Genomic DNA, 14,877 nt, shown 5'->3' with positions numbered 1-14,877 from the left:
AGTAGACCTGACGGGCTGAATGGCCTAATTCTACTCCTAACCCTTATGACCTTATAAAGCTCCATGCTTTATTTTAGGAAAACAGCTGGAACTAAAATCCAGAAACTGATGTAATATAGGATTTCTGATCTCAAATGTTAATCCTGATTCTCTTTCCACAAATGCTGGCTAACGTGCTGAGTGTATCTTGCATATTCTGCGTTTTATTCCGTTTACCAGCGTTTGCAGCCGGTTAATTTTCACAAAACATTGAAATGAATAACACAAACCATGAATATCTTCACTAATGTGTTTGATGCAGCAAGGCCTTTCAGGTTTGGAAATCTGCCTTTTTACCTGATCTGCCATGTGTGATTTCAGACTCACTAATGTCATGAATTATTAATTAGAAACATAGAAAAATAGGTACAGGAGTGCAGAGCCATTCGGTCCTTCAAGCCAGCACCGCCATTCAATATGATCATGGTTGATCCTCTAAAATCAGTACCCCGTTCTTGCTTTCTCCCCATATCCCTTGATTCATTTTGCCCGAAGAGCTAAATCTAACTCTCTCTTGAAAACATCCAGTGGATTAGCCTCCACTGGCTTCTGTGGCAGTGAATTCCACAGATTCACATCTCTGGGAGGGAAAGTTTTTCCTCATCTCAGTCCTAAATGGCCTACCCCTTATTCTTAAACTGTGACCCCCCTGGATCTGGACTCCCCCAACATCGTAAACATTATTCCTGCATCTAGCCTGTCCAATCCTTTCAGAATGTTATATGTTTCTGAATAGAATAGAATAGTTTCTTTATTGTCATTGTAACATGAACCATGTACAACGAAATTTAAAATGTCAGCCAGTCAGTGCAGCATTCAAACATTTCTAAAAGCTAACGATACATACAAGGTAAAATATTAAAAGATAAACAACTAAATAAATATCACGAACAAAGCACGCATAAACACCCAACCCTCCATCCTGTCGATTTCACAGTTACCACAGTCCCTTAGTATGTATCGCCCCTGCGTTCCTTGGCGGCTACATTTAGTGCTTTTATAGCAGTGGGGTAAAAACTGTTTTTTAGTCTGTTCGTCCTTGTCCTTGTAGATCTGTACCGTCTGCCTGACGGCAACAGTTCAAACAGGGAGTGTCCGGGGTGGGAAATGTCCTTTATAATATTCTGGGATTTTTTGATGCAGCGGGAACTGTGTAAGTCCTCCAAGGTAGGGAGAGGGCAGCCGACAATCCTCTGGGCGTTGTCAATGGCCCTCTGGAGCGCTTTCCTCTGAGCCGCTGTGCAGCTGGTGTACCACACGCATACACAGTATGTTAGTATGCTCTCAATGGAGCACCGATAAAAGGACAGCAGCAGTCTCTGAGTGATGTTATTCTTCCTGAGCACCCTCAGGAAGTGCAGTCTCTGCTGGACCTTTTTCAGCAGCGCAGTGGTGTTCACGCTCCACGTCAGGTCCTCCTCAATATGGATTCCCAGGAAGCGGAAATCCGCCACCCTCTCTACACAGTCCCCTCTGATAGTCAATGGTACCATGTCCGTTTTATTCTTCCTGAAGTCTATTATTACTTCCTTTGTCTTTAAGGTGTTGAGGAGCAGGTTATTTTCTTCACACCACACTGTCAGCTGCTCCACCTCATCCCGGTAGGCGTACTCGTCCCCCCCGGAGATGAGTCCCACCACCGTAGTGTCATCCGCAAATTTGACAATGGTGTTGCTGTGGTGGGCGGGGGTGCAGTCATGTGTGTAGATGGTGTAGAGCAGGGGGCTCAGTACGCAGCCCTGTGGAGAGCCGGTACTGAGGCTGAGGGCCGTGGATGTGTGATGGCCCACTCTGACTCTCTGGCTGCGACCTGACAGGAAGCTATTTATCCACGTACAGGTGGAGTGTGGAAGTCCCAAGTTCCCCAGTTTGTCCACCAGTTTGTGGGGAAGGATGGTATTAAAAGCAGAGCTGTAGTCCACAAAGAGCATCCGCACATAGCTCCCCCGCTGCTCCAGGTGAGACAGTGCAGCATGGAGAGCTGTGGCTACAGCGTCCTCTGTAGATCTATTTGCTCTGTACGCAAACTGGTGGGGGTCAAAGCTTCGGGGCAGAAGTGATGTGATATGACCCCGGACCAGTTTTTCAAAACACTTCATCACCACTGGTGTGAGTGCGCCTGGCCGGTAGTCGTTGAGGCTGGAGATGTTGGTTATTTTGGGCAAGGGGACCATGGTGGAGGACTTCAGGCAGGGTGGGACAGTGGACTGGGCCAGAGACTGGTTAAAAATCCTTGTAAAGACTCCAGCCAGCTGGTCTGCGCAGTCCTTCTGTAAGACATCCTCTCATCCTTCTAAATTCCAGTGAATTTCTTTCATCATATATCAGTCCCGCCATCCTGGGAATTAACCTGGTGAACCTACGTTGCACTCACTCAATAGCAAGAATGTCCTTCCTCAAATTAGGAGACCAAAATTGCACACAATATTCCAGGCACGGTCTCACCAGGGCCCTGTACAACTTCAGTTGGACCTCCTTGCTCATAAACTCAATTCCTCTCGCAATGAAGGCCAACATTCCATTAGTTTTCTTCACTGCCTGCTGTATCTGCACGCTTACATTCATTTGAAATGGCCCTGCTCATTACTCAGTACAGAGAGCAGGTTTCAGAACACATTAAATTCTGTCCTCACCAGTCATATCTTTTGCTGAAACTTGATCACGGGTGTAAAGATGAAAAGGCACATTTGCCTGTTGTTTACAAGACTCCCTTACTGCCTATTATGCCTCCCGGCATAGAAACATAGAAACATAGAAAATAGGTGCAGGAGTAGGCCATTCGGCCCTTCAAGCCTGCACCGCCATTTGATATGATCATGGCTGATCATCCAACTCAGTATCCCATCCCTGCCTTCTCTCCATACCCCCTGATCCCTTTAGCCACAAGGGCCACATCTAACTCCCTCTTAAATATAGCCAATGAACTGGCCTCAACTACCTTCTGTGGCAGAGAATTCCACAGATTCACCACTCTCCGTGTAAAAGTAGAGGAGCATGTAGGGGAACCACTCCTGTCTGCCATCACACCCAGTAGTGTTGATTCCTTCAGTTGCTGTTTCCGTAACATATTTGTTTTACGAGACAGGGTTGTTAGCCCTGTGCTCAACCCTCCAACCTGGAGGACCAGTGGATCGCTCTTCGTCTTGCCTCTACCCTTTGACCTGTCCAGCATGGGAGACCCTAACAGGAGACGAATCTCCCGCTGACATAGCTCTAGGGGTCACTGAGACACGCAAGCTCCCCGACCACGACAAGGTTGCAAGCCGACGGAGAGCTACAAGACACAATCTCAATGAAAAAACAAATTATTATCCAGAAAGAATAGACACAGAGTGCTGGAGTAACTCAGCAGGCCAGCCAGCATCCCAGGAGAACATGGGTGGGTGATGTTTTGGGTCGAGACCCTTCTTCAGGTGCTGATTTGACCCAAAATGTTACCTTTCTATGTCCTTGTATTAAACTAGCATCTGCTATCCTTGCTGTCCTTGCTGTCTCCTCCCATCCCCCAGCCTTCGGGCTCCTCCTCCTTTTTCCTTTCTTGTCCCCGCCCCTGATCAGTCAAAATCTCCTCTGCTATCCTTGCTTGTACAGGTAATAATCCAGTCCTTTGGAAAGCGACATAACGGCTTTCACGAAAATCACAAGGCATTTTTTCAAAGTACATTGTAATCTGTTCTTAAGTACATATTTTATATATGTTTATTTGTTTGAATCCAATTTAGTTAAAATTGTTAACGAGCAGCAACAATCACATTTGTAGCATGTTTTACAGATCTATGCCAGTTATTTATGTTACTCCCCACAGGACATGAGAAGAGAATACAATCATCTTTCAACATTAATGAGTTATATAACTGTGGGTAAACTTCATTTGAAATATGGCACATCATAATGTGGTCCTCAACCTCGGGAGCATAGTATATTTATAAGCAATATTACAGGATATTGCTATTGAGGGAGTGCAGCATAGGTTTACAAGGTCAATCCCCGGGATGGCGGGACTGTCATATGCTGAGAGAATGGAGCAGCTGGGCTTGTACACTCTGGAGTTAGAAGGATGAGAGGATATCTCATTGTTGAGGGCTTGGACACGCTAGAAGCAGGAAACATGTTACCGATGTTGGGGGAGTCCAGAACCAGGGGCCACAGTTTAAGAATAAGGAGTAAGCCATTTAGAACGGAGACGAGGAAACACTTTTTCTCACAGAGAGTGGTGAGTCTGTGGAATTCTCTGCCTCAGAGGGCGGTGGAGGCAGGTTCTCTGGATGCTTTCAAGAAAGAGCTAGATAGCGGAGTCAGGGGATATGGGGAGAAGGCAGGAACGGGATACTGATTGGGGATGATCAGCCATGATCACATTGAATGGCGGTGCTGGCACGAAGGGCCAAATGGCCTACTCCTGCACCGATTGTCTATTATCTATTGTCTACAGGAGACTTCTGAGGTTATAATGATATTGAGGTAATTTTTCAGAAGGTTCACAGAAATCTTTTTACATAATGTGTAGAACATAAGGAGCTGGGTTACATCATTCAGTCCTCAAGCCTGCTCTGCCATTCAATCAAGATCAGTGCTGATCCTCTCCAAATATTATTTTCCTGTTATCCCTAGATTCTCTTCATGTTCAGAAATGTATCCATCTATGCACACATCATATCAGAAAGACAATTTGCAAAGATCATGCTTCAGAACCAAGTTTTGAAATTATTGTAAACCAAAAACTAAAACAATAAATTGTTTGCAATATCCCGGGTATTGGGGAAGCTAACGGCATGTTGGCCTTCATTGCAAGAGGATTTGAGGACCTGATCCGTCATGGGTATTACCTCCCTACTATCATAGGATGTCAATGGCTCTCCACTCTGCACTGGTCCACTTGGGCACCAAGAGCACAGATGTCATTGACAACACTGTACAGCTTGGCGTTGTACACTAAAATCATCATCAAACGTAGGGAACTCATCCCTATGCAATTGGATCTTCGACTTCCTCGTTGGTGGCCCTCAATCAGGATGAACAAATACTTTCTCCTTGCTGATTATTAACACAGAGGCACCATAAAGTTACATGCTCAGTGCCCTGATCTGCTCTCTGTATACTCATGGCGGTATAACACCAAACACCAAACCCAAACCAATTAGGAGCAGACCAGGGCATTCGATCCAATTTGAGATACCATCTACCAAGACAGATGTGCACAGCAATTTGTTCTTCCCCTGCACAATTAAAGCATGGAATGGTCTTCACCCTACCAGAGTTACCATGGTAATCATAGTTACCTAACCAAATGCAACTAAATTTAAGGTAGCTCTTTCTTCCCAAAAACTCTTTCTGGCTTAAGTCCTCCCTTCACCACCTCCAGTTTAAACTTCATTTGGAATATTTTGGAGGACCAAGAAACCAAGAACCAAGAACCAGTAGTCAGACAACTCCAATGCCATTTTTAAATTTGTCAAAGATACCGCTGTTGGGGGATAAACAATGGGCCGGCGACGATGAGACAAAGTCCAGGAGGGAAATCAATAATCTATTTGAATAATGCCAGAACAACAATTTTGCTCTTAACATTAGCACGATCAAGGAGCTGATTGTTGACTTCAGGAAGGGAATGCCAAGGGTCCCACAAACCTGCCTTCATCAATGGTGGTGGTGGAGAACTTCAGCAGTTTGAAGTTTCTGGGCGTCCAAATCTCTGAAGATCTGTCCTGGGCCCAACACATTGACGCAATTACAGAGAAAGTTCATCAACTTCCTCAGAAGTTTGGAGAGATTCAGCAGGCCACTGAATACTCTATCAAACTTTGCCAAGTGTACACGATTGTCTGCATCAAGTTTTTAAGAAGGAACTGCAGAATCTGGAAAATCGAAGGTAGACAAAAGTGCTGGAGAACCTCAGCGGGTACGGCAGCATCTATGGAGAGAAGGAAATAGGCAACGTTTCGGGTCGAAACCCTTCTTCAGACTGCATCAAGGCCTGGTTTGGTAACTAAAATGCCCAAGGACAAAGGAGACTACAGAAAGTGGTGGATATTGCCTGCTTAATCACAGGTATTAACCTCCCCACCATTGAAAGCATCAACAGTAAGTGCTGCCTTAAGAGGCAGCTAACATCATTTAAGGCCTGCAACACTTTAATCTAGCTGCTACCACCGGGAAGAAAGTACAGGACCCTTAGAGCCATGACCTGTAGTTTGAACAACAGCTTCTTCCCATCAACTATCAGGCTCTTGAAGCACCCTGCAAAATCTAACCATCATCTTACCCCAGCACTGAACCACTATGGATTTTGTATAAGGTTGCACTCATGTACTTTGGCTTGCACTATTATGGCCTGGCTAGTTAGTGCAAGTGGTAATTTATTATATCATTGTTAATGTAGATTTATCTATTGCTTTGTTGAGATCATGTTCCCAGGCAAGAATTTCATTGTTCATGCGAAAGATAATGCAACACTCTTTAACTCTTGAGTAATAATTCTCACAATGCTCCTGGACCAAATGCATGAAAGCAATAAATGTCCATGAGATGGCAGTAATGACTGGGGTTACCAATATTCATGCCATTAAATCAGATGTTAAAGCAAAATTATGTAATTCTGTATTATAATTAACTAATTAATACACTTGCCTAACTATAATAGACATTGTATGCTGAGAGAATGGAACAGCTGGGCTTGTACACTCTGGAGTTTAGAAGGATGAGAGGATATCACAGTGAAACATATAAGATTGTTAAGGGCTTGGACACACCAGAGGCAGGAAACATGTTCCCGATGTTGGGGGAGTCCAGAACCAGGGGCCACAGTTTAAGAATAAGGAGTTAGCCATTTAGAACGGAGACGAGGAAACATTTTTTCTCACAGAGAGTGGTGAGTCTGTGGAATTCTCTGCCGAAGAGGGCGGTGGAGGCAGGTTCTCTGGATGCTTTCAAGAGAAAGCTAGATAGGGCTCTTAAAAATAGTGGTCAGGGGATATGGGGAGAAGGCAGGAACTGGGTACTGATTGGGGATGATCAGCCATGATCACATTGAATGGCGGTGCTGACTCGAAGGGCCAAATGGCCTACTCCTGCTATTGTCTATTGTTTATTGTTTTAGCTATATCGCAAACGCTAATGTTCATTTTTGAATATTTCCACTTCTATGATATTTTTTCATTATTAATTTAATTAATCTCCAAATTGTCATGTAACAGCTGTAAGACAGTGGTGAAATTTGTGAAATTGTTTTGTAGCCTTTCAGTGTTGCAACATCATGCGTTGCTAAGGTGTAAACAAAGAAACATAGAAACATAGAAACATAGGTGCAGGAGTAGGCCATTTGGCCCTTCGAGCCTGCACCGCCATTCAATGTGATCATGGCTGATCATCCAACTCAGTATCCTGTACCTGCCTTCTCTCCATACCCCCTGATCCCTTTAGCCACGAGGGCTGCATCTAACTCCCTCTTAAATATAGCCAATGAACTGGCCTCAACTGCCTTCTGTGGCAGAGAATTCCACAGATTCACCACTGTGTGAAAAATGTTTTTCTCATCTCGGTCCTAAAAGACTTCCCCCCTTATCCTTAAACTGTGACCCCTTGTTCAGGACTTCCCCAACATCGGGAACAATCTTCCTGCATCTAGCCTGTCCAACCCCTTAAGAATTTTAAGAAGGAACTGCAGATGCTGGAGAATCGAAGGTACAGAAAAAAGCTGGAGAAACTCAGCGGGTGCAGCAGCATCTATGGAGCGAAGGAAATAGGCAACGTTCCTCCCATCCCCCAGCCTTCGGGCTCCTCCTCCTTTTCCCTTTCTTGTCGCCGCCCTCCCCCGCCCCGATCAGTCTGAAGAAGTGTTTCGGCCCGAAACGTCGCCTATTTCCTTCTCTCCATAGATGCTGCTGCACCCGCTGAGTTTCTCCGGCTTTTTTGTGTACCCTTAAGAATGTTGTAAGTTTCTATAAGATCCCCCCTCAATCTTCTAAATTCTAGTGAGTACAAGCAAGTACGAGTGTAAAGTGATGGCTCGTCACACCTTCTGCAGATTGCTCATTTCTTTCCCCAGCTTCTCCTCACAGACTGCATCTCCAGGGATGGTGCCTGGTCCGCTGAGTTACTTCAGTATTTGATATCCTTTTTTGTCAACCCACATCTGCGGTTTCTAATTTCTACTAACTTATATCCTCGAAAATGACCTGTTAGTCACCTAATTTTCTTAGATGGGGGAGGGGTTAATATCAAATTTCCAAATTACTAGTTACGTCCACAGGATGTGAAAAGGCTCATGAGAGTCAAGATGTTGAAGGCATTGGTGTAACATAATGGAACAGTTCTACCTCTGGTCCAAAAGAGGTGAGATAGGTGTAGCCTTAGCACCGAGCCAAAAGCAGCAACAACGACCAGCCTCAAGAGCACCTAGCAGTTGGACCTGCTCTCCGAATACTACAACTGAATGTTGAAGGCCTCTCTGCAGCCAAGTGACGCCTCATCGAAGTCCTTGCCCACCAACACAGGACTGGACATGGCCCCTGCTTGGCCAGCCTTCACAAATGGGGCAGCAGTCCAACCCCACGGTGTGCTTGTGGAGAGCAGCAAACAATGCAACACATCATTGAAGCATGCCCTCAACAAAGGCTCAAAGGAAGACTTGTCACCCTTCATACAGCAGATCAAGAGGCAACTGCTTGGCTAAAGGACTTTGCATTCGCTAAATACCGAGCTTTTGACAGATTTAAGAAATCATGGAATTTCATATCACTATTAGCTTATTATTATCATGTGCACGGAGATACATAAAAACACTTTGTATACGTGCCATCAGAACATGAATACTATCTAAAGACACAATTCCGGAGTAACTCAGCAGGTCAGGCAGCATCTCAGGAGAACATAGGTAGGTGACATTTCAGGTTAGGACCCTTCTTCAAACTGATTCCAAGTCTGCTTGACCCACTGAGTTACTCCAGCACTTGGTGGTTTTTTTTTTTGTTAATCGGCATCTGCAGTTCCTTGATAAGATGAAGACTTTACATTTTTGCTATGAGATCCGCACTTGTATATTCTCTCATGTAGGAATGTCATTCTCCTCATTCTCCCTCTTAAGACCTCTCGGACCCTACACATTTCAGTGTAGTTTCACTCTTCTAAACTTCAGGAAACACATGCCTAGCTTTTCAAAGTCATAGGAAGGGAATGGGAGCTGATGGGCTATGGAAAAGCAGATGGAGAAAACTTGGATATGATACTGTTGTAATATAGCAAGAATGAATGACTGAAAACTGGAGGTCTACGCTGTGAAAAGACATAGCACCAGTCCTCATTTTGAGGCAATGCTGCACTTCGAAAACATTTAAAAGGATTTTCTACATTTTTAGAGTTTTATCACAAAAAGATTACGAAAGTTTAAAAATGAAATTTATTAACCAAATTAGATAGTCAGCAGTTTGTAGGATGTCAATCCACCATTGACACCAATAGCAAGGAACAAAGTCAAACATAGAAACATAGAAAATAGGTGCAGGAGTAGGCCATTCGGCCCTTTGAGCCTGCACCGCCATTGAATATGATCATGGCTGATCATCCAACTCAGTATCCCGTACCTGCCTTCTCTCCATACCCCCTGATCCCTTTAGCCACAAGGGCCACATCTAACTCCCTCTTAAATATAGCCAATGAACTGGCCTCAACTACCTTCTGTGGCAGAGAGTTCCAGAGATTCACCACTCCCTGTGTAAAAATTGTTTTTTCACACAGAGTGCTTTTGCCGAAAAAAGGCACAAAGTGCTGGAGTAACTCAGCGGATAAGGCAGCATCCCTGGAGAACATGGATAGGTGAAGGATCCCTCTTCAAACATGAGGAATATTAGTTCTCAAGAATTCTCTGTTTTACTAAGCTTCAGTCTTGAAATGATTAGTCGAAGAACTGCAATTATACAGTCAATAGTTTTGAATGTAGATTATCTTGTTGAACAAACTAATCACATCAATGTTAAACTCACCTTGCTCGATCTAAAGGAAGCCCTACACCTGACTCATTTCCTCCTGCCCTGACGTAAGGAAGAGAGTTAAGACTGTGTTTATATGGAAACCTTTATCTATGCATGATATACAGCTCTTCACTGATTTCCATATCCACCTGCAGCTGAAACCGCACAGATTATAAACTGGAACTGACAACGTTCGGCAAACCTTAGGAGCAAAGTACAAGATATTGTGGAGGAGGTAAGTACAGTACTATAAAATGACACTTATTTCAATTTTTTAAATTTCAAAATAGACTTTATTCAAGTAATAAATATATACAATGCGTGAACCGTGCGAAAAATTCATCCGACATTTTTCGGAGTCTATATAAATTGTTCAATACAGTTTATACATTTTTCAAATTCCACGAAACTGTCCCCCACTGACACTTATTGCGACTTAAATATGAAAAAAATGAAATGATGTAAAAATAGCTAAGATTCAAGTTATCTTTATATTTATACTGTACACACTGTTGAGCAAAGGTTTTGTGTGGGATTCAATGCAGTGAATCAATAAGGAATGATTCTTTCTGCTAGAATTCTATGTTTCTATGTTTCTAATTTGAGTCAGTGACCAGAAGCACAGATTTCATGTAAATGACCGAGACAAAGAGGAAGTATATTTCAACTGAGTGAAGTTGCAATTGGAAACATACTTTCTGAAAGAGTGGTGGAAACTGATTTGAAAGGCGTTTGTCAGTAGAGTTGGGGTTAAGCTCTTGCAGGGAACTAGGACAGGCACAATGAGACACGTTTTGGTAGCTCTACACGATAGTATTCTGTGACACTAAGTCTCGATTTTAGTTTGCAAGCCTATTCTGCCCTGAGAATGTTGCTTTATTTAGCCTGCTCTGCATTATCCAATCTTTCAATTTTCTGTTTCCACTCCCTGCTTCCCTTTCATTCTCCTTTCCATTTTATCCAATTCTTTGGTGGTAAATCAGTAGTAAAGAAAGCAAACTCAACGCTAGTATTTATTTCAATCATCATCCTCATCATCATCGTTGAAAACATTAGTGACGCAGTGGGTTACACAAAAAAGCTGGAGAAACTCAGCGGGTGCAGCAGCATCCATGGAGCGAAGGAAATAGGCAACGTTTCGGGCCGAAACCCTTCTTCAGACTGATCGGGGTCGGGGGTGGGTGGGGACAAGAAAGGGAAAAGGAGGAGGAGCCCGAAGGCTGGGGGATGGGAGGAGACAGCAGGGGGGCTGAGGAAGGGGAGGAGACAGCAAGGACTAACAAAATTGGGAGAATTCGATGTTCATGCCCCCGGGGTGCAGACTCCCCAAACGGAATATGAGGTGCTGTTCCTCCAATTTCCGGTGCTGCTCGCTGTGGCCATGGAGGAAACCCAGGACAGAGAGGTCGGAGACGGAGTGGGAGGGGGAGTTGAAGTGCTGAGCCACCGGGAGGTCAGCTTGGTTATTGCGGACCGAGCGGAGGTGTTCGGCGAAACGAAATGATCTTCCAACCTCATCTATTGCGTCCGCTGCTCTAGATGTCAGCAGTGACGCAGTGGTGCTGGTTTGCGATGGGCACAGTGACAGACGCACCACACATCTCTCTCCACCGTGCAGCTGGCAAGCTCCTCTTTTGTCTCTACACATGCGTCCTCCATCACCGTCTTCAGTGTTGGCCGTCCCGGGTCATGTCTTCCATGGGTGGGTTCCCACAGCACAACCTTGTTCGCTGGCATTTCTGGGTGGCGCTGGCAGTGACCAGCGAGCCTCATCCTTCTCCACCTGATCTTCTCCGTCAGTGGTGGAATCTCCCCGTGGAGCTGGGCGCTGGTGATGTGGTCCCTCCAACTGACATTTTGAACCTTTCCGAGCATTCGGGTGCAGGTACCATCGAGAGACTTGGACAGTGCTCGAGTAAGAGTCCATGCCTCATACCCGTACAATAATATGGTCTCTACAGTTGCATGGAACAATCTCAGTTTGAGACCCTTGGACATCCGAGACGTCCAGATTTTCCTCATGTTATTCAGGGCTTTCCATGCGAGCGCTTTCCGGACCTTGATGTCATTCTCCGCATCATCGCTCCCAGGTATTTGAAGTCCTCCACTTTTTTGAGAGATGCACCGCCACTGGTCTTTAGAGGCTCATAGTCACCAACGTTGAACGGCATGTACTCCGTCTTCTTGGTATTGAGGTGGAGGCCCACTTTCCCGCACTCCGTCTCGACCCGGCCCAGCAGCTCCTGTGCCTCTATAATCTGGTCTGACAGCAGCACAATGTCATCAGCGAAGTGGAGGTCTGACAAGTTGACTGGCCCGATTCTTCTCGAACGCCTTGGGGTGATTGTGAAGCCGAGGTCCTCATGTTCCTTGAGCACCTGCCTCATGGCATAATCAAGGACAATGACGAAGGGAAAGGGTGCCAGCGTGTCTCCCTGTAAGATCCCGGCGAAGATCTCGAACACTTTGTTCTGGGGTGACAACCTTGACCTTGGTGCCCAAGTAGACATCCTCAATTGGTCTAAGGAGACGAGGAGGGATACCCGTAAATCCTCATCATTTATCATCGATGAATCGAGTCAAACGCCTTCTTGAAGGTTAGGACGATGGCAGGTTGTTATTCTTCATCTCCTCAATGATTCTTCAGAGGGCAAGGATCTGTGTGACCATGTTCCTCTTCTCTCTGAAGCCGTTCTGATTATAATGTAGATTTGTGTCGATAGCAACCCTAATCCGGTTTAGAATCAAGCGGAGTCAAGTAGTTGTTGAATGCCGAGGCCTACACTAGGAGCTGGATGGAGCAGCTCAAGGAGGACCTGAAGGAGGCCAAACCCCAACTCTTTGAGGGGTTCGACAAACTAAAGGAGGAGGAGGTAGCGAGAATGATAGAGGGAGTAGAGCCAGCCAACGGATGGCAAGCGGTATAGCGAGGCATGGAGGGCCGTGAACGAGATCAGTGGCAGGAAGAAGACCAAGTCAGGTCAAGTCAATGGGAACTCTCCAGAGGACCGAATCAACACATGGTTTCATCCACTTCAAGAACCTGCTTGGGTCACCTCCAACTGACATTGAGGAAGATGAGGAGATCGAGACTGTCCTCATGGATGTACCATGGAGGAGAAGTGAAGACCTCGCTGAAGCAAGGGAAGAGTCCAGACCATGAAGACATCCCTCCAGAGGGGTTGAAAAAATGTGACTTTGACGACATCATGCTCAAGTTCTGCAACACAGTGCTAATGACGAATAACAAGCCAATACAGTGGTCACAATCCAACATCCCCGACCCCAAATCTGGGAGCCTGAACAAGACGGACAACTATCGTGGCATCAGCCTGACATATGCCTTGGCCAACGTCTACAACTGATTTATTTCAAGAGGGCCGGTGTACAAAAACAGCAATGTAATGCTGAGGCTCTATAAGGGCTGGTAAGGCGGCATTTGGAATATTTTGAGCAATTTTGGGCACAATATCTGAGGAAGGATGTGCTGGGTCTGGAGATGGTCCATAGGAGGTTTACAAGAAGGATCCCAAAAATTAGTGGGTTAACCTATGATGAGTGTTTGCCGGCACTGGTCCTGTACTTGCTGGAGTTTAGAAGAATGAGGGGGGACCTCATTGAACCATACAGAATAGTGAAAGGCTTGGATAGAGTGGACGTGGAGAGGATGTTTTCGTTAAAGGGAGAGTCTAGGGCTAGAATTAACGGACGTTCTTTTAGGAAGGAGATGAGGAGGAATTTCTCTAGCCAGAGGGTGGTGAATCTGAGGAATTCTTTGGAGGCCAAGTCAGTGGACATTTTAAGGCAGAAACAGATAGATTCTTGATTAGTATGGTGTCAGAGCTTATGGGGAGAATGGGGTTCAGAGGGAGAGATAGATCAGCTGTGATAGACTAGATGGGCCGAATGGCATTTTACTCCTATCACTTATGACCGTATAACCTTATGACCTTCTTCTGATAGAGCCACACAGCATGTGTGAGGCATCACTTAGAATAAGAGAACCTGATTTTCTAAAATGTTAATGCCAATCTAATTCATATAAGGTTAACATCCTTAGTGATAAATGCTTTATATTAACTATCCATTGGATTTGTTGTAAGGTCAGAACAATCTGAAGATATATTGCTCAAAATCAGGTGGCAGAGGTGAACCCAGTCCAGGTGACGTTGCAAGGTCCCTCTCACAAACAACTGGGTACGTGTCGACATTAGGCGAGCTATTCTATAAACGAGTGAAGTAACAGCCAGAACCAGAAGTGCCTCAAACAGGCAGCTAATATCATCAAAGACCAGGGGCGGCACGGTGGCTCAGCAGCGCTTGCAGCGATGGAGACCCAGGTTCGATCCCGGCTACGGGTGCGGTCCGCGGTGATGTTTGCATTGAGTTTGTACGTTATCCCCGTAACCACGTGGGCTTTCTCCGAGATCTTTGGAGAACGGAGACGAGGAAACACGTTTTCTCACAGAGAGTGGTGAGCCTGCGGAATTCTCTGCCTCAGAGGGCGGTGGAGGCAGGTTCTCTGGATGCTTTCAAGAGAGAGCTAGATAGGGCTCTGAAAAATAGCAGAGTCAGGGGATATGGGGAGGAGGCAGGAATTGATTGGGGATGATCAGCCATGATCACATTGAATGGCGGTGCTGGCTCGAAGGGCCGAATGGCCTCCTCCTGCACCTATTGTCTATTGTCTATTGTCTATTGTCCTCCCACACTCCAAAGATGTACAGGTTTGTAGGTTAATTGGCTTGGTATAAATGTAAATTGTCCCTAGTGTGTGTAGGATAGTGTTAATGTGTGGGAATCGCTTGCCGATGCGGACTCGGTTGGCCACAAGGCCTATTTCCGCACTGTATCTCTAAACGAAACTAAACTA

At 45.3% G+C, this 14,877-nt stretch overlaps 1 protein-coding gene across 1 annotated transcript in view; it reads left to right on the top strand.

Annotated features, from left to right (window-relative positions):
• Positions 1–9,913: 9,913 nt before the first annotated feature.
• Positions 9,914–14,877, top strand: part of LOC129713172 (synaptic vesicular amine transporter) — a 53,562-nt gene continuing 48,598 nt past the window's right edge. Inside the window, exon 1 of the mRNA XM_055662014.1 lies at positions 9,914–10,239. The gene's annotated coding sequence lies outside the window, so the exon portion shown is untranslated. The remainder of the gene's footprint in view (positions 10,240–14,877) is intronic.

The sequence above is a fragment of the Leucoraja erinacea genome, chromosome 35 (assembly GCF_028641065.1).
Source record: "Leucoraja erinacea ecotype New England chromosome 35, Leri_hhj_1, whole genome shotgun sequence".
In the NCBI taxonomy this organism is placed as follows: domain Eukaryota; kingdom Metazoa; phylum Chordata; class Chondrichthyes; order Rajiformes; family Rajidae; genus Leucoraja; species Leucoraja erinaceus.
Note: the sequence above shows the minus strand (reverse complement) of the source record. Positions and strands in the feature narration are given on the sequence as shown.